Genomic DNA, 25862 nt, shown 5'->3' with positions numbered 1-25862 from the left:
GCGAGTATACAAGTTTGATACATAATATAGTAGAATAAAGTGTTTAAATGTACTCATATCCAACATGAAAAAAAATGATACATGTTACTATTTTGTCATCCAATATCGTTCAACATCGTTCAATCTCGTTCAACATCGTTCAACATCGTTCAACATCGTTCAACATCGTTCAACATCGTTCACATATCGTTCAAATATCGTTCAACATCGCAATACCCCAAGACTCAAGGGCATTGAGATTAACACGTTCAACATACATAGCATAAGAGATTAACAAGCATCAAATTGTTTCATGTTTAAATGCGGATAGAGTGTGCTTAAAAACAAGACTCAAGTGTTGTGTAATTTGAATACGGAATACATGTGGCACCCAAATGTGTTTAAAACGAAAATGGGATCGAGTATACTCACCTTTGCTTGCGTTGCGTTTTCTTGGTAAATGAGGAAGAGTAGAAAGGTTTGAGATTATCCAAGAGATTGCAAGAGAACGAACGTAAGCGATTATCCTAAATATGAAATATCACACGAGAGGCGATTACTATAAGTTTAAACAAATATCCTAGTATCTATGGTTTGCGAATCGATTAAGATTATAATTTATCTCATTAATGACTTTATAAGTTTAAACAAATATTAATATTCAAAAGATAACCATATACTCTAATATTAAAACTAATATGATGTTAACATTAAATTATTCATAACAATGAAACATAGCCATGCACGAACTGTTATGAAAGTTTTATGCCAAAACTTTAAACAATTGAATGAGAAAGAACACAGAAAACGAAGGTGACTAGCATTTCTTTTTTTTTTCTTTCTTTTTTTTTTCAAACTTTCGGGTTATAATATCAAAGAATCATAGTATTTTAACAGGGTTTAAACGAGGTAAAAGAAATAGCGGGCGAGATATACCGAACGAGAGGAGGAGGCCGCAAAGATCCGATCATCCGGCAACGAGTTTGTTGTCCCGGCGACGTATGTTACTCCGGTTCGAACTGTACGTGAACTCCGATCTCCGGCGAAATGCTTGGATTTGATGAAGGAAACTAGGATTGTGACAGAACATCATGTAGATGAAGGATTTGATGAACAAACAGGTTATAAGAAAATATACCGAGTCGGGATATCCGCGAGTTCCTCGAACTCCGGTGACTTCCGGTTTCTCCGGTGCTCGATGATGCAAGATTTCCTGTCGTGCCCACCTCACGTAACTCCGGTGAGTTTCCGACACGGCGAAAGTGAAACTATGTTCGACGGGTGCTGTGGTGTCGAGACAAAGGCTTGATGGCTATATATAGATGGTTTGGTGAAGGTATGAAGCCGTGATTTCGGGTTAGGGTCTTGATTGATAGCCAAAAGAGAAACACGCGTATTCGGAATTAAATCCCGGTCAATCAGCGATTCTGTTCAAAAGGAAAGGTAGCTGTCACTCATTTTTGGCGGCAACCATTTCTACAAGGCTGTTTCTTTTAAAATGGGTTTTTTTTTAAAAGATAATTTACAATCCAATATGATATCTTTTTTTTTTCTTGATTCAGCTCTAACTTCTAATAAAAGCACAACTAGTCCCTATTTGTTTTTCTTTCTAATAAATACACAAACAGTCCCTATTGTCATACTTCCTTAACTAACTAAGTTTTAACTCCGTTAACTAGAATTCATTAACTAGTTTTAAAATAACAAAAAAAAAAGATTTATTTTCAAATGTTTATTTACATAAATTAATTAACTAAAATAAATAAATAACATTTTTGACAATTAAAATAAGGAGAGGAAAAAAAATGGTTTCAACGGTAATCTAATTCGCGAAAATTTTCCGAGGTTTTTAAAAATTAGGATTCGGGTTTTAAAACCGGTCGGATTTTGGATATCCGTATTTGACGAATGTTACAGTGGATACGCCGCTGGTACTTCCTATATATAAGTGCTTTTAACACATTATATATCGTTGCGTTATCTAGATCACTTGGGCAAATGTCATCAAAACAAAGTTATGATACAAGGTTTTTCTATCAATATATATATACCTTTTGAGTTTTATTTCAAAAACGATTTACAATCTGGGTTTAATTAAACAAATGTTTTGGAGTTAAGAATCATGGCTACGAGATTTTATAAATTATAATCAACTTGATTTGAGTTGGTTAATTATGTCGCAATGCTATACTTTTCAAAATAAGGTTTTTAAATAAGTATTGCAACATGTAAAACGAGCCATGAATCTGACACTCACATAAAACCTATGTATTCGCCGGCATTTTTATGCTGACGTATTTTCACATGTGTTTCAGGTACAATAGTTGGTGATATATGATGATGATATTGGTGTATGCTCACATAGGAATGGACGAGGCCTTAGTGACATTAAAGGATGCAAGACTAGTTAATTTTGTTATGTTTCTTTGTTGTTAAGACGTTGTAACTCACTTAATTCAATAAAATGAAACTGCTTAAATCCATGGTTGTGAAACAATGATTCTGTTACAACACTCCCCGACGTTTCCGCCACGTTTTGTTGTTTTACGTGGTCGGGGTGTGACACACGTTGCGGGAGCTATTATCACTGGGCTCAAGATTGTCCACATTCTGAATGGATCCAGAGGATATCAAAACTACAATCAATCCGATAAAGGCAGGGACAGGCACAATCGTAACCCAAATTCAGATTTCTTGGAAAAGTATGGTTACGAGGGCAGTGATTATTTTCAAGAACGTGACCAAGTAGGTTTCGTTAAAAACTCCCCAAATGAGGTAGATTAGATATTAGAAGTAATCAACACCATCGTCAAGCGTTTAATGGAAATCTACCAGTCGTTCGATGATAAACAGAAGATCAATGAATCACTTGCCCAGCAAATTGGACAGCTAACTGACCAGTCTAATGTATTTTTAGAAAGAAAATCTGAGAGGTTAGAGATATTAGAAGAAATCCCAGTTGAGGAAGTAACTCCGGTAATAGTAATGGCTGATGATGTTGCTTCAGGGTTCAAAGAGAATATTTCCATTGCTACAGTTAGTATGGTTGAGGATGTTAGATTGGAGAAAGATAGAGTGTTAAGAGAACCGCTTATCCCAATCCAACTTGGAGATTTCAAGACGAATAACGCTTTATTGGATTATGGAGCTAGAGTGAGTGTTCTTCCAGGGTATGTTTATGACAGGTATGAATTGGGTCCATTGCAACAGGTTAATGCTTATATGGTGTTAGCTGAATACTCACGAAAGAGGCCCCGAGGGATTTTGAAGGGATTGACTGTCAAGGTGGGTGATTTTTATTACCCAAAAGATTTTGTTGTGTTGGATGTTGAGCCGTATATAGAGAAGGAACAATCGAGAGTGATACTTGGTAGACCGTTCTTGGCCACTGTAGATGCTTAAATCAGTTGCAGGAATGGTACAGTTGATATGACCTATGGGAGCCATAACCTGTCATCCCTTCCACTCTCAATCGATCCATATCACCAACCTTCATCTGAATCAAGAATCATCATCACCCAATTCATCTTCATCTCTATTCACCAAACCATAGTTCATTCAATCACCCACAATCATTCATTTTCACCATCTAATCTTCATTCCATAACCCTAACTACCATCAATCCTTCAATCCATTCATAACCATCATTCAACCCAAACCCAAACCCTAATCATCATCATTCACCATTTCCAAGATTCAAGATGTTCAATATCAAGTTTCCCTTATCCGGTGTCACGGCCCCGACCCGGTTTGACCCGTTTCAGGAGCCGCGGGACAGAAAACCCGTGGTATTTAATTTAGGCGACAGCGGAAGTCTTTTAAAACAGGATCTTTCAATATTTAAAACTGCCCGTTTACAAAATTTAGGGATAAAATCCCGGTAACTTACAATCATTTGATTTCACTGGGAAATCTTTTATTTTACAAAACATGTTTCTTTATTTTATCATGAGCCACTTTCTTAAGCTTGTAGTGCTTCACGACACTTTTCCTGGATCATAACAGATCACCTGAAACATGTTTGAAAAAGGTTTTGTCAGCGGGAAATACTAAGTGAATCATTCTATTTACATAAAATGATGCATAGTTATTAATTACAGCATAAGAGCGATTACAATGGCTTATATCTTATTTTTATCTGGCGCCGTGTCACAATGGTGACATGTCACAATGGTGACGATGGTTATACCCCTATTAGGTCAATGAACCCAAATAGTGATGATTATCCCTAGTAGGTCAATGAACCTAACTGGGAGAAAATTAGTAATGTGCACTATACCCCACTTAGCCAGTGATTCAAGATATCCATGACTTAGTCCCTGCAATTATAACTTTTGAAAATAATTTGGAGTATTGTAAAACAGTTGATAAAAAAGAGAATGACTCACATTGCAGATTTAACGAGAAGTGTATAAGCCTACTGATTTAGCCTTGTTTAACCTAATTTAAATAATAATGCACACAAACTGGGTTAGTAACTAATACCGCAGTTACGTCAATTCACGAGATTAAACCCTCACAACGATTAACAAAGTGCAATACTTAACAATTCAGCGGATTCACAACGAGTGACAGAGTATAGTCCGAGTTCGGACAGCACTCAAACATTCAAGTCGAAATCACGATGAATAACAAAGTATAAACTCAATTTTAGCAGCATTTAAACAATCGTTGGATAGTTTCAATCGATCGGACGTTGATACGTAATAGCGATCGAGTTATTACCCTGTTTTGCGGCAGCGATTCGTGAATTGTGTGTGTTTAGGACTGATTCTACGATATCTCAGTGTAGAATTAGAGTTTGGACGTCGAATTAACAACAAACTTCAAGTGCCAACATCCCCTATTTATATCTGAAAAATGCCCCCCTTCGCGCCACGCGAAGGGTTTCCTTGCGCGCGTCGCGTGGCGCGACGGGTCTATTTCCTAGCCTAGGTTGGTTTCGTGTCCAGTAGCTTTGGTGAGTTGACAGTTTCGTTAAATTCATTTTTGACAACGATTTATTTAGATAATCGTCAACTATGTTTTACCCCCCCCCCCTGAGTTTTAGGGGCCCTGATCCTGATTCAGATTGTTCTGAAAATTTTAGGGTTTATGCAGAATTACTTGGGTTTCTTAATTAGGGTTTCCTTAATAGATAAATAACACCCTAAGTATTGATTTTAGTGAGAGTTGTTACATCCTTCCCACCTTAAGAAAAATCTCGTCCTCGAGATTTACTGGAATAAATGAGGATATTTCCACTTCATTTCTGATTCCAGCTCCCAAGTGTATTCTGGTCCTTTCTTTTGAATTCCACTTGACTTTGACCAATACTAGTGTTTGAGAAACTTGATCTTTCTATCTTCTATTTGTAGTGGTTTCTCTACAAATTTCAATTTTTCATTTACCTCTATATCTTGAAGAGGTACTACCAGGGATTCGTCTGATAAACATTTCTTGAGATTGGATACATGAAATACATCATGTACTCCAGCTAACTCTTCTGGTAGTTGTACACGATAAGCAACTGGTCCTATACGTTGGATTACTGGAAATGGTCCTACGTACCTTGGACTTAACTTTGCTTTCTTACCGAATCTAACAACTCCTTTCCACGGAGATACTTTCAATAGCATTTTGTCTCCAACTTGAAACTCCAACGGCTTTCGTCTATTATCTGTATAACTCTTCTGGCGATCTCTAGCCGTCTTTAGCCTTTCCTTCGTGATACTGAATATCGCAGTCGTAGTCACTTAGGATTTTCATCCATCTCCTTTACCTTATGTTTAATTCTTTTTGCTCAAATATATATCTTAAATTCTTATGACCCGTATAGACAGTAAACTTACTTCCATACAGATAATGTCCCCAAATCTTAAGGGCAAAATTATGGCTCCTAATTCTAAGTCATGAGTGGTATAACTTTCTTCGTGCTTTTTCAATTGCCTTGATGCATATGCAATTACATTTTTGCATTGCATTAACACACATCCAAATCCTAGCTTTGAAGCATCACCATATACTTTAAAATCTTCTGTTCCTTCTGGTAAGGATAGGATTAGGGCATTTGTTAATTTATACTTTAAGATCTTAAAGGCTTCTTTTTGTTTAGGTCCTTATTCAAACTTAACTGTTTTACAGGTTAGCTTAGTTAATGATATAGCTATCTTGGAAAAATCCTTAATAAACCGTCTATAGTATCCGGCTAAACCTACAAAACTCCTAATTTCCATTTGCGGATTGCGGAACCTTCCATTTGGTAATTGCTGCTATCTTATCAGGATCTACGTGAATACCTTCATGATTCACCATATGACCTAGAAATTGTACTTCTGGCAGCCAAAATTCACACTTCGAGAATTTGGCGAAAAGCTTCTCTTTTCTTAACAAAGTTAAGAGTGCATGCAGGTGCTGATAATGTTTTTCCTGACTTTTGGCATAAATAAGTATATCGTCGATGAAGATAATTACAAATTTATCCAAATATGGTTTACAGATCCTATTCATTTTGTCCATGAATGTTGCAAGTGCATTCGTTAATCCGAAGGGCATGACTGTAAACTTGTAATGACCATACCTAGTTCTGAAAGCAGTTTTAGGTAGGTCTTCCTCTTGTACTTTCAATTGATGATATCCGGAACGTAGGTATATCTTAGAAAAATATCTAGCTCCTTGAAGTTGATCGAAAAGATCCTCAATCCTAGGTAATGGGTATCGATTCTTAATTGTAACCTTATTCAATTCTCTATAATTAATACACATTCTCATCGGACCATCCTTTTTCTTAATAAACAACACTGGTGCCTCCTCCCATGGGGATAAACTAGGTTGTATGAAACCTTTACTTAATAATTCATCTAATTGATTTTTCAGTGTTAATATTTCTGTGGGTGCTAACCGATAAGGTGCCTTGGCTATCGGTATAGTTTCTGGAATTAGATGAATCCTAAATTCTACCTCCCTATCTGGTGGTAACCCTGGTAATTGTTCTGGGAATACATCTGAGTATTCTGAAACTACAGAAATTTCCTTAAGTTCTTTATCTTTAGTATTAATGATTACTGAAATCATTTATACTATTCCTTGCTTTTGTTCATAATTAGCAACTTTCATTACTGATATAAACTTTATGGATTTACATGGCTTATCTCCTGTAATCATTATTACTTCTCCAATGGGTGCACAAATTTTTATGGAATTCTTATCACAGATAATTTAAGCATGGTTGTTTACTAACCAATCCATTCCTAACAAAGCATCAAATTCAACTAATTTCCTAGATAATGGGGTTGCAGAAATTTATGACTTAAAAGTTCTATTTCTACGTTTTGCAGAACCTTATTTAACTGAATTCCCATCTGCCGTTTCTACTGTAGAAATTTGCCTAATGCTGGTTAAAGGTAAGTTAAGAGTTTGGCAAAATGAAATATTTATAAAACTTTGGTTTGCACCAGAGTCAAATAATACTTTTGTGTAAACGTTGTGAACTAAGAACGTACCAACTATTATATCTAGAATGAGCTCTGCTTCCTGAGTAGTCAGTTGGAAGGCTCTTACATTCCTTTTTGCTTCTTCTGCAGGTTTGGCTTTATTGTTAGATAGTTTGTTCAGTTTTGGACAATCTGGCCTAAGATGTCCAGCTTCTCCACAGTTGTAGCAGACTGAAAATCTCTTCCTCCTGCAGTCTTCTTCTTGATGCCCCGAAATTTTGCAAAAATTGCAATATCCTTTGCATCTTCCAAAATGCTTTCTTTTGCAAGAATTGCAAAATGGGCTAGTAGAAGATTGCCCATTCCCTCCTTTCTTGAAATTGTTATGGTTACCCGGACGGAATCCTTGGGTAATCTTTTGGGCTACTTCCTTCCTTCTATTTTCTTCTCTTGTCCGTACTAGTTCATCAGTCAGAGTATTGGCTAAATCCACCGCATCATCAATCGTGCGAGGTTTCGCAGCCTTGATGATATTACGGATTTCAGCAATCAATCCCCAAATATAACGAGAAATAAGTACCGGCTCTGGCAAAGCCAGGGTTGGTACTACTCGAGCATACTCGAAGAATGTCGAAGTATACCTTCGATAATCTACATCCACCATCCGGTGGGTTAAAAACTTATTTGTCATTTGTTCCTTTTCATATTCGGGACAAAATTTTCTTTCTACAAAGCTCTTAAATTCTTCCCAGTTCATAGCATACGCCATCCTTCTTCCTTTTGCTTGTAACACCGTATTCCACCATTCTAGCGCCCCTTCTTTGAAAAGGTTTAACGCGTACATGACCTGATCATCCTGAGCACATTTACTTATGGCAATTACTGCCTCGGTTTTCTCTAACCAACGTAGTGCCGCAGTCGCTCCTTCATTGCCTGCAAACTCAGTGGGTTTACAAGCAAGAAATTCTTTGTAAGTGCAACCAGGCGTTGCAGCTTTCATTTTCTTAGGGGTAGGAGCTTGCTGTGGCTCATTCTCATGATTAGTATGATTATTGCCTCCGTTTACGCTATTACTGAAGTTATCTTCAGAAATACGTTTGCTAGGAATGATTTGTTGTGGTTCTATTGGATTTTTAACAGCAGCAACGATTGCTGGACTAGCGTTGGCTATCCCTTGAGCAACTATTGCTGAAATAGCGTTGGCTATCCCTTGAGCAACGATATTTTCTATATCCTGCCTAGTCATATATTGATCCCCCGGTTGTTGCTCAGATTGATTAACCTCATTAACTGGTTCATTATTAGCATTTTCCATCTGATAATATATTTAATTTTATTAGTATCAATAAATAACAATTATACATAAAATAATCATATTAATTTCACAATACACATATAGCCAAAATTATTGATTTCTTGATTTCCATTTATATTTAATAGTATGCATCAATACACACCATTATCTTACAAAGTTTTATTTTAGGTTATTTTACAGACTGATTTTGACTATTACTATTACACAACCATAGTTCCATAAATCCCCTATCCTTTGTCAGATGATATTCTAGTAATGGCGTTCCCTCTTATCGTATTTCCAGGAGATCTGTCCCCCAATCTCTTGGATCCTATTCGCAGTATCCATTAGTTCTTTGCCAAAGTGGCGGAGTTCAGCCATATTCTCGTTACTCATTGGTGGATTTGGTAAAGGTTCTAGATTGAACTGAGGAAAAAGCTTATAGGGATTGTTTTGGAACTGTATTTCATTAGTTAACCATTCGTCTATTTGTGAGTGGATTGAAGGATTTGGAATAGCTGGTTCTAAGTTCATTGGTAGTTGTGTTTCCAGAAAGTGAATAAAAACATTTTCATTAACAGGCTTAATAGTATTATAGCTTGCCAATATAAAATCTAGCTCTTCCTGAGATGGTAACCTTTCAATTTGCCTAGAGCTTTCCCCAATTTCCATTTTCTTAGGCTTGGGTTTCTCGAGAGGTAAAGCGTTGAATTCTATAGGTTCTTTTATGTCTGGTATATACCTATTGAAATCTTTGGAAACCTCTATTCTTACTGGATAGAGATTTAAATTCTGAAGGGCGTCAGACCAGTCACTCATGCTGTAGCAAAATACACACAATTACTAAGTTAAAATTTATAACAAAATTTTATAGAAAAACTTTTAAATATTATTTCATACTGGGTAAAACAACTGAAATTTAAAACATACTAGGTTTTATTTGAAAATTTATTTATTTACTGAATAAGGTTTCTAGACGGTATATAATAAAGGTGCTAAAACTTGGGTCAAATTATTTAAGGATTTGCATTAATCGCTACATTGGCTAGCATATAAAGATCTGCCCATACTGTACACAATTAGTCAGATAATAAAACACATAATCACAGAATAGCAATTAATAAAAATTAAGTATTTTCTAAATACTTAATTGGCTTAAATTAGTGGCTCGATCAGTGGCTCTGATACCACCTTTTTCTGTCACGGCCCCCGACCCGGTTTGACCCGTTTCAGGAGCCGCGGGACAGAAAACCCGTGGTATTTAATTTAGGCGACAGCGGAAGTCTTTTAAAACAGGATCTTTCAATATTTAAAACTGCCCGTTTACAAAATTTAGGGATAAAATCCCGGTAATTTACAATCATTTGATTTCACTGGGAAATCTTTTATTTTACAAAACATGTTTCTTTATTTTATCATGAGCCACTTTCTTAAGCTTGTAGTGCTTCACGGCACTTTTCCTGGATCATAACAGATCACCTGAAACATGTTTGAAAAAGGTTTTGTCAGCGGGAAATACTGAGTGAATCATTCTATTTACATGAAATGATGCATAGTTATTAATTACAGCATAAGAGCGATTACAATGGCTTATATCTTATTTTTATCTGGCGCCGTGTCACAATGGTGACATGTCACAATGGTGACGATGGTTATACCCCAAATAGTGATGATTATCCCTAGTAGGTCAATGAACCTAACTGGGAGAAAATTAGTAATGTGCACAATACCCCACTTAGCCAGTGATTCAAGATATCCATGACTTAGTCCCTGCAATTATAACTTTTGAAAATAATTTGGAGTATTGTAAAACGGTTGATAAAAAGTGAATGACTCACATTGCAGATTTAACGAGCAGTGTATTAGCCTACTGATTTAGCCTTGTTTAACCTAATTTAAATAATAATGCACACAAATTGGGTTAGTAACTAATACAGCAGTTACGTCAATTCACGAGATTAAACCCTCACAACGATTAACAAAGTGCAATACTTAACAATTCAGCGGATTCACAACGAATAACAGAGTATAGTCCGAGTTCGGACAGCACTCAAACATTCAAGTCGAAATCACGATGAATAACAAAGTATAAACTCAATTTGAGCGGCATTTAAACAATCGTTGGATAGTTTCAATCGATCGGACGTTGAATCGTAATAGCGATCGAGTTATTACCCTGTTTTGCGGCAGCGATTCGTGAATTGTGTGTGTTTAGGACTGATTCTACGATATCTCAGTGTAGAATTAGAGTTTGGACGTCGAATTAACAGCAAACTTCAAGTGCCAACATCCCCTATTTATATCTGAAAAATGCCCCCCTTCGCGCCACGCGAAGGGTTTCCTTGCGCGCGTCGCGTGGCGCGACGGGTCTATTTCCTAGCCTAGGTTGGTTTCGTGTCCAGTAGCTTTGGTGAGTTGACAGTTTCGTTAAATTAATTTTTTACAACGATTTATTTAGATAATCGTCAACTAGGTTTTACCCCCCCCCCTGAGTTTTAGGGGCCCTGATCCTGATTCCGATTGTTCTGAAAATTTTAGGGTTTATGCAGAATTACTTGGGTTTCTTAATTAGGGTTTCCTTAATAGATAATTAACACCCTAAGTATTGATTTTAGTGAGAGTTGTTACATCCGGTGATAGCGTTCGTCCTTCCATGAGCGGCTAAATTCTTGGAGGTTTCACCCCGGTGTAGGTTTTTGTAAGTCTAGGGTTTTAACATTGTTCTTGGTTTGATTTTGTGACAAATTGCTATTTGATTTTGAAGCTTATGACAATTGTCTTGCATTTGTATTGAATTCATAAATTGTCGAGTGAAGATTAAATTTGACTTTATGAAATGTTTATGTGCAATTATGCCTTGTCTAGGTTAGAGTTTACATGTTCTTGGTAATGAAGTGCATTTTTGTCCGTTCTTTGTAACGTTGATAGCTATTGGTACCTAAGCCTTGTAACACTAAATTCGTTAGTCACTTTTGCAATTGAATCAAATCTAAAATGTGTAGAAATCCTAGGATTGCAATTACCGAACCGGGTGTGAACCTTGTTTAATTATCTTGTTTAAAATTATCAATTACAATTTCATGCATTTGTTTAAGTTCTCGTTAGTTAGTAATTAAAAGCCTAATTGTCGGTTCATTCCGACCTATTTCCTAAACAACCAAAAATTCATAAAAACAATCTAGTAAGCTTCATAAGTGTGACAATCGTTTATAATCAATCAAGTCCATTCGCAAACCACAGACTCTTCGTGGTTCGACCCCTTACTACCACTAGCTATTTGTTAAGGGTAACTTGGGCATATAAATATTATCTTTGACCGGAGCGCGACACTCTGATCAGTTGCCATGTGGATTCGTTTAAACATTTTTATCTTATGATATGTATTAAAACTTGTGTACTCACCAATGCATTTTGTGTCGAAATATACTTCTAAACAAGTTGCAGGTTGATGATGATGATGATTATGACAAAATCTAGTAGGGGACGACCTAGAAACACACTTAGAAATGCTAGATTTCATTATCGTATTCGTTATTAAATTTTGTCGCATTTATCTTTTCAATGTTGTACTTTGATTTCCATGTTGTACTTGACAATTTATGTTATGAAATGAAATCGGTTTTGAATTAATTATTGTCACAAGTAGTGTTATGTGTGATGAGCAATCTATTTCGTCTCACCCTGATGTTTCCGCTATCGGTTGGGGTGCGACAAATTGGTATGAGAGCCATAACTATAGGGAATTAGGTAGAATTGCCATTATTCGACCTAATCTATAGTAGGTACCATACTTGACCATTCTTGATACTTGTTTAACTTGTTAATTCTTCCTATTTGTTTCTATCTCTTTCTTTTTGTCTTACTATTACAATATGTCTTTCCTAAGACATTTACATAACACACGTTGAAGACTTGATCACACTCGTATTACAAACGAGACGAGTTCACCTAAATTGGCGTGAAACCCGCAATTTGGTGAACGACTCTCAATCCGCTTATGCTATTTTTTGCACGAAATTACGCCATCAAGTTAGGAGTGAAATCCACATCTTGATGGTAAATTTCCAATTCAAACTCTAGTGGACCCTCGTCAAAGTGTCGGAATTTACTTTCTTGAACTAACGAGTACTAACCACACTTAAGGTACGAAATCGCCAAGTTAGGGGTGAAACCCACATCTTGTCGACTACTCACATTCCTCGATTTTCAATCCCGCCAAAGTTTCGATTTTTAAATCAATTAGGGACATGTAGTAACTGGAAGGGTAAGATATAGTTAATCGCTTCTTGAGGAGAGTATCTTACCTATAGGTCAAAGCACGTTTCCCTAATTCGAAAGGACTTTCAATTCACTTTGGAATAGTCGAACTTTCTAAACCCGAAACAATCCAATGTTTTATTGAGCCTCTCTTTTATGTTATCTCAATTTCTATGTGTTTTAATACTTGTTACCTCGTTTATTTCAAAACCGATGCACGATTCGTACATCTTTCACAATCAAAAACAATAATAATCCTCGTGACAAACTAAATTTATACTCTTTTACGCATTCATACATGGTTATACTTTGTGAATACTTGTTAAACTCATGCAATTTATGTGAATCATACGTGTTACATGATACTTAAATTCTTATACATGCAAAACGTTATTTTTGTGTTATGATCAAGTCTCATTCTTTCCTTCTCTTTCGATTCTTTAGATGCCTCCCTACAGTTTATCTCACTTGGCAAAGAAGTCCAAATCGGGTTCGAAAAAGGCTTCTAACAGCAACAATGAGGAGTCGATATCGAAGAAGGATCTAGTGGGTTTAATCGCTGAACAAACGGTCGAGCAAATGGCCAAGGTTATTCCCGACATTGTGAGCAAAATTCAACCCATTCCTGAAACCCCTAACGCCTCTGTTGATTCCAAGGTGGAAACACCTAAGACGATGTTTCTATTCAAGCAATTCATGGCTTGCAAACCCTTAGAGTTCACGGGCAAAGAGGGCGCTACCGCATTACTTCAATTGTTCGATGCCGTCGAACAAACCTTTCTACAAAGCGGTTGCCCTAACAACCTTCGGACCCTCAACGCAACAAGAGTGTTCCGATCGGCAGCCCTCGATTGGCGGATTTTTGAGTGCAACACACGAGGGAATGATGTAGCCCATGCCCTACCCTGGGCTGAATTGAAGAAGCTGATGAGGGATGAGTTTTGTCCTCCCCATGAACTTCGGAAACTAGAAGATGAATTCTGGAATTTGAAGCAAATCAGGGATGATAACGCCGGTCCCATTGCCTAGGGGTGTTCAAAAAACTCGTGGCTCGCAGCTAGCTCGAAACTCGCTCGAAAAAAGCTCGAAGAAAGCTCGGCTCGAAATTGGCTCGGTTGTAAACGAGCCAGCTCGGCTCGGCTCGGTTTGTAAACGAGCCGAGCTCGAGCTTGGCCTGGCTCGGCTCGTGAGCTGGCTCGATAAGGTTTACATACTTCATTTTTTTGTCCCACATCGCTTAGAAAACAAAAACTAAGGGAGTATCTCCCCTATAAAAGAAGGTAAAGACAATGGAGAAAGTGAATTACCTTTTTATACTTGCATATTTAGCCATATGGTTAAATTAAATGGCAACTATGGCCCTTAGGCTTTGAAGAAATTCATTTTTAAGGGCTTTTTAAGTAATAAATTTTGTAGTTCTTTGTTAGTCCGAGAGATCGAGCCGAGCCGTGCTAGCTCGAATTCTAATCGAGCCGAGCTCGAGCCTCAAATCTCAGCTCGATTTGAAATTCGAGCTCGAGCCAAGCCAGCTCGAATCAAGTTCGAGCCGAGCTCGAGCTGGGTCTAGCTCGGCTCGACTCGGCTCGTTTACAGCCCTACCATTGCCCGATTCAAGCAGCTAAGCATCTTGTGCCCTGGCTAAGTCGACACTGTTGACAAAGCCATCACAAAGTACATCCATTGCCTCCCCACTTCGTTCATGAACCTCGACGACACCTTTTGTTTGGCAGCCCGACTCAACAACAACTGCGTTATTCGTGGGACGTCTGATAAGGTCCCATCAAAGAATGCGCACCAAGCCACAACTGAAACCACCACCGTTGAACCCTCCCCCTCGCAGTCATCCAAGAAAAACAAGGGCAAGAAGCGGAAGGCTTCAAGCCAAAATTGTGCTGTCGTCACTCCGCCAAACCCTCAACCTATTCAGGCAGTTGCTGGTACCATAACCACCGAACCACAAAGACGAACCTACACTGGGGCTCATCCCAAATGTGCCACCTATTTTTATCACCACCCTAACAACACACCATGCCGCATGTGCACAACTTGTCATAGGTTTGGGCATTTTTCCGATCGATGTCGAAATGGTCCACGACCACAAGTCAATCAAAACCAAGCCATCATAGCCCAAAACCCTGCCCCCAATCAAGCTCAACTCCAAGCCAACAATGGTCGGGTGTGTTACAAATGTGGTGATCCAAATCACCTTGCCAAAGCTTGCACTCAAGGCACCAACAACAATAACCAGCAACAACAGCAGCAGCCTCAGCAAGCTCGAAGCAGAACCTTCGTCATCACCGCTGCATAAGCACAAAATGCCAAAGACGTTATTAACGGTACATTTCTTGTCAACAATGTCTACGCATCTTGTTTATTTGATACTTGCACGGATAGAAGTTTTGTATCCGTTGAATTTGAACCTATGCTTAAGTGTAGACGATCTAAGTTGCCCAATTCATTCGTTGTCGAAGTCGCTAATGGTAAATCCGTCAAAGTCGATTCCGTCCTTTCTAAGTGCTCCTTGAACCTCAACGATCGTACGTTTCCGATTGACCTCATACCTAAGCAAATGGGTAGTTTTGACATCATAGTAGGCATGGATTGGCTTAGGTGAGTTCGTGCTGAAGTCGTTTGTTCCAATAAGTTCATTCATCTTCCTAACGGTGATTCTCTACGCATCTATGGCAAGAAACCTTCTAAGGGTCTCAAGCTTATGTCGTGTGCTCAAGCAAACAAACACTTGCGTAAGGGTTCCTTCACCTTTCTTGCCCACGTTATGGAAAAGAAGGATAAAGGCCCAAGCATGAGTGATGTTCCTGTCGTTTGTCATTTTCCCGATGTTTTTCCTGACAATCTCCCTGGTCCTCCGCCTGCTCGATTTGTCGACTTTCGCATCGACCTAGTGCCTGGCACTACGCTTGTCGCTAAGTCTCCTTATCGCTTAGCACCCTTAGAAATACAAGAGCTATCGAGTCAACTTCAACAGCTTCTTGATAAAGGCTTTGTACGCCCTAGTACTTCTCCTTGTGGCGCTCCCGTTTTGTTCGTTAAGAAGAAAGATGGATTATTTCAGATGTGCATTGACCATCGTAAGCTCAACAAGCTTACAGTCAAAAACTGGTATCCACTTCCTCGCATCGACGATCTCTTCGATCAATGACAAGGCGCGACTTGATTTTCAACGATTGATCTTCGTTCGGGTTATCATCAACTTGAAGTCCTTGAAGAAGATAATACCCAAAACCGCGTTTCGAATACGTTATGGTCGTTACGAGTTCGTGGTCATGCCCTTTGGTTTGACCAACGCACCTGCGGTTTTCATGGACTTGATGAACCGTGTATGCAAAGCTTATTTAGACCGTTTCATGATCTTCTTCATCGACAATATCCTCATCTATTCCAAGACTTAAGAAGAGCACGAGTGACACTTTTGTCTTATCCTTCAGCTTTTACACGTTGAATGTCTTTACGTCAAATTTTCCAAGTGCGAATTTTGGCTAAAAGAAGTTCAATTCCTTGGTCACACCGTCAACGAACTTGGTATTCACATTGACCCTACGAAGATTGAAGTTGTGAAGAATTAGATTGCTCCTAAGTCTCTGTCTGAAATTCATTCGTTTCTTGGTCTAGTTGGTTATTATTGTCGTTTCATTTCTAACTTCTTGAAAATAAATGTTCCTCTCACATCCTTGACTCAAAAAGATAAACCTTTTGTTTGGGGTCCTGAACAAGAGGATTCTTTCCAAACGCTTAAGGACATGCTTTGCAATGCTCCTATCCTTGCTCTTCCCGATGGTAACGATGACTTCATCGTGTATTCCGATGCTTCGAACCTAGGCCTTGGTTGTGTTCTTATGCAGCGGGACAAGGTCATCGCTTACGCGTCGAGACAACTCAGAATACATGAGAAAAACTACACTACGCACGATCTTGAACTTGGTGCAGTCATTTTTGCCTTGAAGATATGGTGACACTACCTTTATGATACTAAGTGTATGGTCTTCACCGACCATAAGAGCCTTCAGCACATCTTCAACCAAATCGAACTGAACATGCGTCAGCGTCTCTGGGTAAAGTTGTTAAACGACTACGACTGCCAGATTCGATACCATCCGACTAAAGCGAATGTCATGGCCGACGCACTTAGTCGTAAAACTCATGTCAAGGGTATTCGTTGCTTCCAACTCGTCGAAAATCTTCGAAACCGCATTCGTGAAGCTCAATACGCATCTATTAACGAGGGTAACCTCTGTAACGGGATGTAATGTGGTGCAGAAGAAATTCTTGTAACTAAATCCGATGGTATTCTATACTATCTCGATCGTGTCTGGATTCCTACTCGTGATAACCTTCAAGAACTTCTGATGAAGGAGGCACACAAATCAAGGTATTCTATTCACCCTGGTGCTGATAAGATGTATCACGACATGTGTATGTCCTATTCGTGGCCTGGAATGAAGAAAGATATCGCCACCTTTGTTTCGAAGTGTCTCACTTGTTCCAAGGTTAAAGCTAAACATCAACGTCCCTCTGGCTTGCTCGAACAACCAGAAAGTCCTATCTGGAAATGGGAAAGCATTACGATAGACTTTATTACTAAGCTTCCTCATACTTCGTCTGGTCATGACAGTATATGGGTGATCATTTACCAATTGACCAAATCTGCTCACTTCCTCCCCATTCGTGAAGATTACAAAGTGGAGAAATTGGCTCATATCTACATAGATGAAGTCATTTGTCGTCATGGTATCCCCATTGACATTATTTCAAACCGCAATGGTCACTTCACTTCTCGTCTTTGGCAAACGTTTCAATCCGCTATGGGTACTCATCTCAAACTTAGTACCGCTTTTCATCCTCAATCTGACGGTCAAACCGAGTGCACTATCCAAACTCTAGAGGATATGCTTCGTCCTTGCGTAATCAATTTTTGTCGCAACTGGGATATGCACTTGCCGATGATCGAATTCTCGTACAATAACAGTTACCACGCAAGTATACAAATGGAACCTTTCAAGGTTGTATGGTCATATGTGCCGTTCGCCTATCTCTTGGCATGAGATCGGAGAAGCTCAAATCACCTGTCCTGAGCTTATAAAAGAGACGACAAACAAGATTTTACAGATTCGAGACAACCTGCTTAAAGCTTGTAGGATCGTTTTCAGACCCGAACGAGTCGATCAGAAGAGTTTATCTTAGTTTCAGAGGCGGAAACTAAGAAACTGAGTTCAATTCAGCAAGCAATACACTTTAAACTGTCGTTTGATTGATAATAATGACGTTTACAGCAATTCGACATTTCTGTTGATGCATATTTTGTCTATCGCCTTCGTCAATCCGAGTCGTAGTGAAAAGCCGGAAGAAATCAAGTGCATATTGTCATATTTAGTTAGAAATGGCAAGGTGGCAAACTTGTAATTAGGGTGAACTTTCACTAAGTTGCCTTGACCATATAAATAGGAGATATGTCACTAGTTTAGTTAGACTTTTAGAGACTTTTGGAAGTTCTTGATAGAGATTTAGAGAGGAGACTTGGAGAAGACTTTCTAGAGAGAGAAAGTAGAGAGAGAAAGCTGTAAAGTCGTGATTCTTGTATCAATCTTGTCAAATTTAGCAATGGAATCACATTAGTAGTACGTTATCGTGTGTTCGGTCACGTTCGTTCACGGATTCCGCACGTGAAACGTTCGTTACGCAATCGAACGGTGCCAAAACCGGTCCTACAAGTGGTATCAGAGCTAGGAGCTCGATTGCTTGATCAAACACATCATTTTCGTACCGATTCAGAGCCAAATCAGATCCGATTTCGTCAATTTCATCACTTTCTACTTGTTTCTACTCGTTCTTTACTGAAATACGTCAAATTGAACAGGTAAATACGGTCCGTTTCGTCTGATTTTTGGATATGTTGTGCGTATAGACCCGATCTACAACCCTACCAAGTTTCAGCTCGAAATTCCGAGCCGTTTAGGAGTAATCGCGATTTTTCAGTCCGATTTTGCGTCATATGTTCAGATCTGTTGGGAACCGCCTATACGAACATCTGGAACCGCTCGTAATTTCAGATGTGGAACCGCTCGTATTTCAGGTCTGGAACCGCTCCAAAGTTACATGTGTGAATCGCTCGAAATCAATTGTGGTTGGATCGCTCATTCGGTTTTAAGTTGAATCACTCATATGATTCTGGTTCGTCAAAGCCAGAGGAGCCTTTGGTTGAGGTAAAAAAGGAGAATTCAGGTTTAGCAATGGATGATGCAAATTTTCCACCATTGTTGAACAAGAATTCGAAATCACCCAAGGACCGTCAGGCTTGGGTGAATCTGTTTAAATGAAAAACCTGACTTGCCGGAGATCCCAAGATGGTATCGTGGATCATGAATCGGCACATTTCTTGAGAAATTTCACTTTGGTGATTTTTCGCCTCGTACGTGGTAAATCAGGGACATTAATTTGTACTTGATTTTCTACTGATGGTTTATGATCAAACTGGAAATGATAAATCTTTAAAATGTTTGAAGAAAACAAGATGAAGAGATAACCCCGAATCTACAAATGGTTTGAACACAAACTAATTTTTCCGGAAAAACCATTTTGATTGAAACAAACTTAAGTGTTTTGAAATCATTATGGGAAAATAGTTTGTTGTGAGGGGGAGTTCTGATTGTTTTTGCACGAGAATGGTGAATTGAGGTGATTCACATAATGTTGTCATATTTCTTGTATAGTTTGTTTTCAATTTTTCCTCAGAAAATCAAAATTGAAACATATTTTGATTTTAGGGGGGGTAAGAAAATTTTGAAAAATTTAAAAAAAATTGAAAAATGAAAATGAGTTTTGTTGCAAAAAGAGGAGATGATAGTACATCGGTGGACTATCACAGCATGCTAGAGATTTGTAAAGACAACATTGTTTTTAAACAAGTCTTACTAATGATGTGTCAGTAGGCTTCACACAGTTAGTAAATTGTATTCGAGATATAAACATAAAATCAAAACTTACTTATTTTGTGGGGAACACTACTTGGATATATAGGTAACCCCTGAAATCTCGTTTGAAAGGTTTCTTATTCTGGAATACTAGGTTCTTGTACTCAATTGATGTCTGGGGTATTATTCCGGGACTTCTGCTGAACGGTAGTTCTGACCTAGTCCCTGGCTAATACTTTCTTCATATGCTTGAAACATAGCATAAAGCCCTCAGCTGATTAGACAATAAAATTGATGATCAGTTGTTGTAGCTGAAAAGATCCTCTAAAGGGGACCCACTGCTAAGTCGAAGCTGATATCTCTCTGCTGAACGGAAGTTCTGACCTGAGATCCCTCAGTTCTCGCATTTTTCCCCTAATTTATATACAGATATCATTTGTAGTTATACTTACCTGTAAATCAGAATATTGGGATCTGGATACGGGAGTATATTCAAGAGGTGGGACACTCAAATAAGTTTAAGTGCTAATACATTAAATACGTATCTTGAATCAATTGAAAATTTGTGTAGTGGTTTAAGTGGACAACAATACTGCCAATCAGAAGTAAATTTGTTTTTAACATTTGCTGATTAATCAAGATCAACGGTGTTGGTGATATGTCTCAAAAACCGATATGATCCTCTTGCACAATCTCTCAAAAATAGTGTTCATTTCTGTTTTTCTATAAATTCAAAAATCCAAAAAAATTGTATTTTTGTTTGATATTTGAAAACTTCAAAAAGATTTTCGACAACAGAGTGTGAAGAACTGATATTTGACATTTCAAGTGCTAAACATGTTGAACTTGTGGTTTGGGAGAGAGTGTTAAATTGTGAAGATTTGAAATGCAAAATTTGGTTCATTAACTTGATGACTAAGTTGAATGGTAACCTACAGTTTAATCTTCATAATTTTTCTTATATGATTTGCTGATTCATTAAATTGAATTACAAATTGTATTGGTCTGTGATAGTGTGTTTGAGATTTGCAGGTTTCTGATCCTGTTGCTACGGATAGCCAGGAGACTCATCAGAACCAGAGAAGAGCTTAAACAGAGAAAGCCAGGAGTTGATTTCAATGGTGATAACGATTTCCAGACAGAGATCCCAGCATGATGATAGGGGGAGTCTGACGAAAGTTAGAGCCAGAGAAAGATCCAGGCATATGATTCCAGGCAGAGTTCCTGAAGAAGATCGAACAAGATTGAGGTGCTGTGAATGATTGAAGACTCTCACTAAAGATTCCGTCAACATCCAAGGGGGAGTTTGTTAGTGCAGTTGTCTGTCGACTACATCTTTGTTCGAGTCTTAGAGAGAGAGAAAGACAAGTCATTACGAGTTTCACTACGAGATTGACTACGGCAATATCCAAGGGGGAGATTGTTGATGCATATTTTGTCTATCGCCTTCGTCAATCCGAGTCGTAGTGAAAAGCCGGAAGAAATCAAGTGCATATTGTCATATTTAGTTAGAAATGGCAAGGTGGCAAACTTGTAATTAGGGTGAACTTTCACTAAGTTGCCTTGACCATATAAATAGGAGATATGTCACTAGTTTAGTTAGACTTTTAGAGACTTTTGGAAGTTCTTGATAGAGATTTAGAGAGGAGACTTGGAGAAGACTTTCTAGAGAGAGAAAGTAGAGAGAGAAAGCTGTAAAGTCGTGATTCTTGTATCAATCTTGTCAAATTTAGCAATGGAATCACATTAGTAGTACGTTATCGTGTGTTCGGTCACGTTCGTTCACGGATTCCGCACGTGAAACGTTCGTTACGCAATCGAACGGTGCCAAAACCGGTCCTACAAGTGGTATCAGAGCTAGGAGCTCGATTGCTTGATCAAACACATCATTTTCGTACCGATTCAGAGCCAAATCAGATCCGATTTCGTCAATTTCATCACTTTCTACTTGTTTCTACTCGTTCTTTACTGAAATACGTCAAATTGAACAGGTAAATACGGTCCGTTTCGTCTGATTTTTGGATATGTTGTGCGTATAGACCCGATCTACAACCCTACCAAGTTTCAGCTCGAAATTCCGAGCCGTTTAGGAGTAATCGCGATTTTTCAGTCCGATTTTGCGTCATATGTTCAGATCTGTTGGGAACCGCCTATACGAACATCTGGAACCGCTCGTAATTTCAGATGTGGAACCGCTCGTATTTCAGGTCTGGAACCGCTCCAAAGTTACATGTGTGAATCGCTCGAAATCAATTGTGGTTGGATCGCTCATTCGGTTTTAAGTTGAATCACTCATATGATTCTGGTTCGTCAAAGCCAGAGGAGCCTTTGGTTGAGGTAAAAAAGGAGAATTCAGGTTTAGCAATGGATGATGCAAATTTTCCACCATTGTTGAACAAGAATTCGAAATCACCCAAGGACCGTCAGGCTTGGGTGAATCTGTTTAAATGAAAAACCTGACTTGCCGGAGATCCCAAGATGGTATCGTGGATCATGAATCGGCACATTTCTTGAGAAATTTCACTTTGGTGATTTTTCGCCTCGTACGTGGTAAATCAGGGACATTAATTTGTACTTGATTTTCTACTGATGGTTTATGATCAAACTGGAAATGATAAATCTTTAAAATGTTTGAAGAAAACAAGATGAAGAGATAACCCCGAATCTACAAATGGTTTGAACACAAACTAATTTTTCCGGAAAAACCATTTTGATTGAAACAAACTTAAGTGTTTTGAAATCATTATGGGAAAATAGTTTGTTGTGAGGGGGAGTTCTGATTGTTTTTGCACGAGAATGGTGAATTGAGGTGATTCACATAATGTTGTCATATTTCTTGTATAGTTTGTTTTCAATTTTTCCTCAGAAAATCAAAATTGAAACATATTTTGATTTTAGGGGGAGTAAGAAAATTTTGAAAAATTTAAAAAAAATTGAAAAATGAAAATGAGTTTTGTTGCAAAAAGAGGAGATGATAGTACATCGGTGGACTATCACAGCATGCTAGAGATTTGTAAAGACAACATTGTTTTTAAACAAGTCTTACTAATGATGTGTCAGTAGGCTTCACACAGTTAGTAAATTGTATTCGAGATATAAACATAAAATCAAAACTTACTTATTTTGTGGGGAACACTACTTGGATATATAGGTAACCCCTGAAATCTCGTTTGAAAGGTTTCTTATTATGGAATACTAGGTTCTTGTACTCAATTGATGTCTGGGGTATTATTCCGGGACTTCTGCTGAACGGTAGTTCTGACCTAGTCCCTGGCTAATACTTTCTTCATATGCTTGAAACATAGCATAAAGCCCTCAGCTGATTAGACAATAAAATTGATGATCAGTTGTTGTAGCTGAAAAGATCCTCTAAAGGGGACCCACTGCTAAGTCGAAGCTGATATCTCTCTGCTGAACGGAAGTTCTGACCTGAGATCCCTCAGTTCTCGCATTTTTCCCCTAATTTATATACAGATATCATTTGTAGTTATACTTACCTGTAAATCAGAATATTGGGATCTGGATACGGGAGTATATTCAAGAGGTGGGACACTCAAATAAGTTTAAGTGCTAATACATTAAATACGTATCTTGAATCAACTGAAAATTTGTGTAGAGGTTTAAGTGGACAACAATACTGACAATCAGAAGTAAATTTGTTTTTAACATTTGCTGATTAATCAAGATCAACGGTGTTGGTGATATGTCTCAAAAACCGATATGATCCTCTTGCACAATCTCTCAAAAATAGTGTTCATTTCTGTTTTTCTATAAATTCAAAAATCCAAAAAAATTGTATTTTTGTTTGATATTTGAAAACTTCAAAAAGATTTTCGACAACAGAGTGTGAAGAACTGATATTTGACATTTCAAGTGCTAAACATGTTGAACTTGTGGTTTGGGAGAGAGTGTTAAATTGTGAAGATTTGAAATGCAAAATTTGGTTCATTAACTTGATGACTAAGTTGAATGGTAACCTACAGTTTAATCTTCATAATTTTTCTTATATGATTTGCTGATTCATTAAATTGAATTACAAATTGTATTGGTCTGTGATAGTGTGTTTGAGATTTGCAGGTTTCTGATCCTGTTGCTACGGATAGCCAGGAGACTCATCAGAACCAGAGAAGAGCTTAAACAGAGAAAGCCAGGAGTTGATTTCAATGGTGATAACGATTTCCAGACAGAGAATCCCAGCATGATGATAGGGGGAGTCTGACGAAAGTTAGAGCCAGAGAAAGATCCAGGCATATGATTCCAGGCAGAGTTCCTGAAGAAGATCGAACAAGATTGAGGTGCTGTGAATGATTGAAGACTCTCACTAAAGATTCCGTCAACATCCAAGGGGGAGTTTGTTAGTGCAGTTGTCTGTCGACTACATCTTTGTTCGAGTCTTAGAGAGAGAGAAAGACAAGTCATTACGAGTTTCACTACGAGATTGACTACGGCAATATCCAAGGGGGAGATTGTTGATGCATATTTTGTCTATCGCCTTCGTCAATCCGAGTCGTAGTGAAAAGCCGGAAGAAATCAAGTGCATATTGTCATATTTAGTTAGAAATGGCAAGGTGGCAAACTTGTAATTAGGGTGAACTTTCACTAAGTTGCCTTGACCATATAAATAGGAGATATGTCACTAGTTTAGTTAGACTTTTAGAGACTTTTGGAAGTTCTTGATAGAGATTTAGAGAGGAGACTTGGAGAAGACTTTCTAGAGAGAGAAAGTAGAGAGAGAAAGCTGTAAAGTCGTGATTCTTGTATCAATCTTGTCAAATTTAGCAATGGAATCACATTAGTAGTACGTTATCGTGTGTTCGGTCACGTTCGTTCACGGATTCCGCACGTGAAACGTTCGTTACGCAATCGAACGGTGCCAAAACCGGTCCTACAATTTCGGCAGCACTTCGTTGCAAACCGGAATGAACAGTTACTTGAGTTCGCTCCAAAGACCCTATTTATAGGCGTTTGATTCCGCTTGAACATGCCATGTGCATTTCAAGCGAAATAACAACATTACACTTCAAGCGAAATCAGTGAATATCTTTTGAGCGGAATCAGGACTTATGTGATTTCGCTTGAAATTGTCCAGGTGACATTTCAAGCGGAATCACCCTAAAATCCCATTACCTCGTTTTCGGTGCCCTGGTCTAATACATTCTATACAAGACTCGATACAAGACGTAGACGACAGACGGATTCACCAACAAACTCCCCATCGGATGTTGACGGAGTCTTCAGTGTCGAGTCTTCGCATCTTCAGTCTTTATCAGTCTTTGGGCTTCTCTTCAAACTCTTTTTGAAGTATCTGACGTTGTAAGCATCCTCAATCTCTAACTTCTCTTCTCTTTCAATCTTCCCTCGGATGTTGACGTCTTCTCTATTCATCAGCTCCAACATACACTCTCCCTCAAATGTTAAATTTTTAATCTTGTCAGCAGCAACAATCTCAGGATCAAAACCTGGCTTTAAGCAACTCAGACTCCCCCTCTCAATCAGCTGGGATAGCAGTCTGGCTTTCACAGGTTCAGAGTCGTTGCCTGACTCAAATCTGCACATAAACTCTACCACAAACATATGTTTTATGATGTCAAACTTTAACACACTCAGACATCACTTGTAGAAATCACACAATGATTTATCTTTCAGATTCAGATGAACCACTTGCAGAAATATCATTTTCAAAGCTTCTGATAACCATTTGTAAGATATATTATTAAGACTTTAAAAACATAATCTTCCCAAACCTGTTCGTCATGTTTAGCACTTGAGATTTTGAAAATCAGTTCTTCAACACCAGTTGTCGAAAATCTTTTTGTAATTTTTCAAAATTTATCCTAAAACACACACAAAATCTTTTTGAGATTTTTGAATATAAGGAATGTAGTAAAGAAATATTTACAGACATATTTTTGTGAGTTTGTGTAAGAGGATCATATCAATTTTTGAGATAAATCACCAACACCGTTAAGCTTAATTTCATTTTAAGTTCTAAA

General features: G+C 38.1%; 1 long non-coding RNA gene across 1 annotated transcript; it reads right to left on the bottom strand.

Moving 5' to 3' along the window:
* Window positions 1-233: 233 nt before the first annotated feature.
* On the bottom strand, window positions 234-1279 carry LOC118489006. Its single transcript, XR_004885704.1, has 3 exons — window positions 1118-1279; window positions 916-1049; window positions 234-506 (listed from the first exon to the last, which is right to left on the bottom strand). It is a non-coding gene; the product is annotated as an uncharacterized LOC118489006 (long non-coding RNA).
* Between the last annotated feature and the right edge of the window lie 24583 nt (window positions 1280-25862).

This window comes from Helianthus annuus, chromosome 17, assembly GCF_002127325.2.
Source record: "Helianthus annuus cultivar XRQ/B chromosome 17, HanXRQr2.0-SUNRISE, whole genome shotgun sequence".
Lineage (NCBI taxonomy): Eukaryota > Viridiplantae > Streptophyta > Magnoliopsida > Asterales > Asteraceae > Helianthus > Helianthus annuus.
This window is presented reverse-complemented; position numbering and strand designations above follow the sequence as displayed.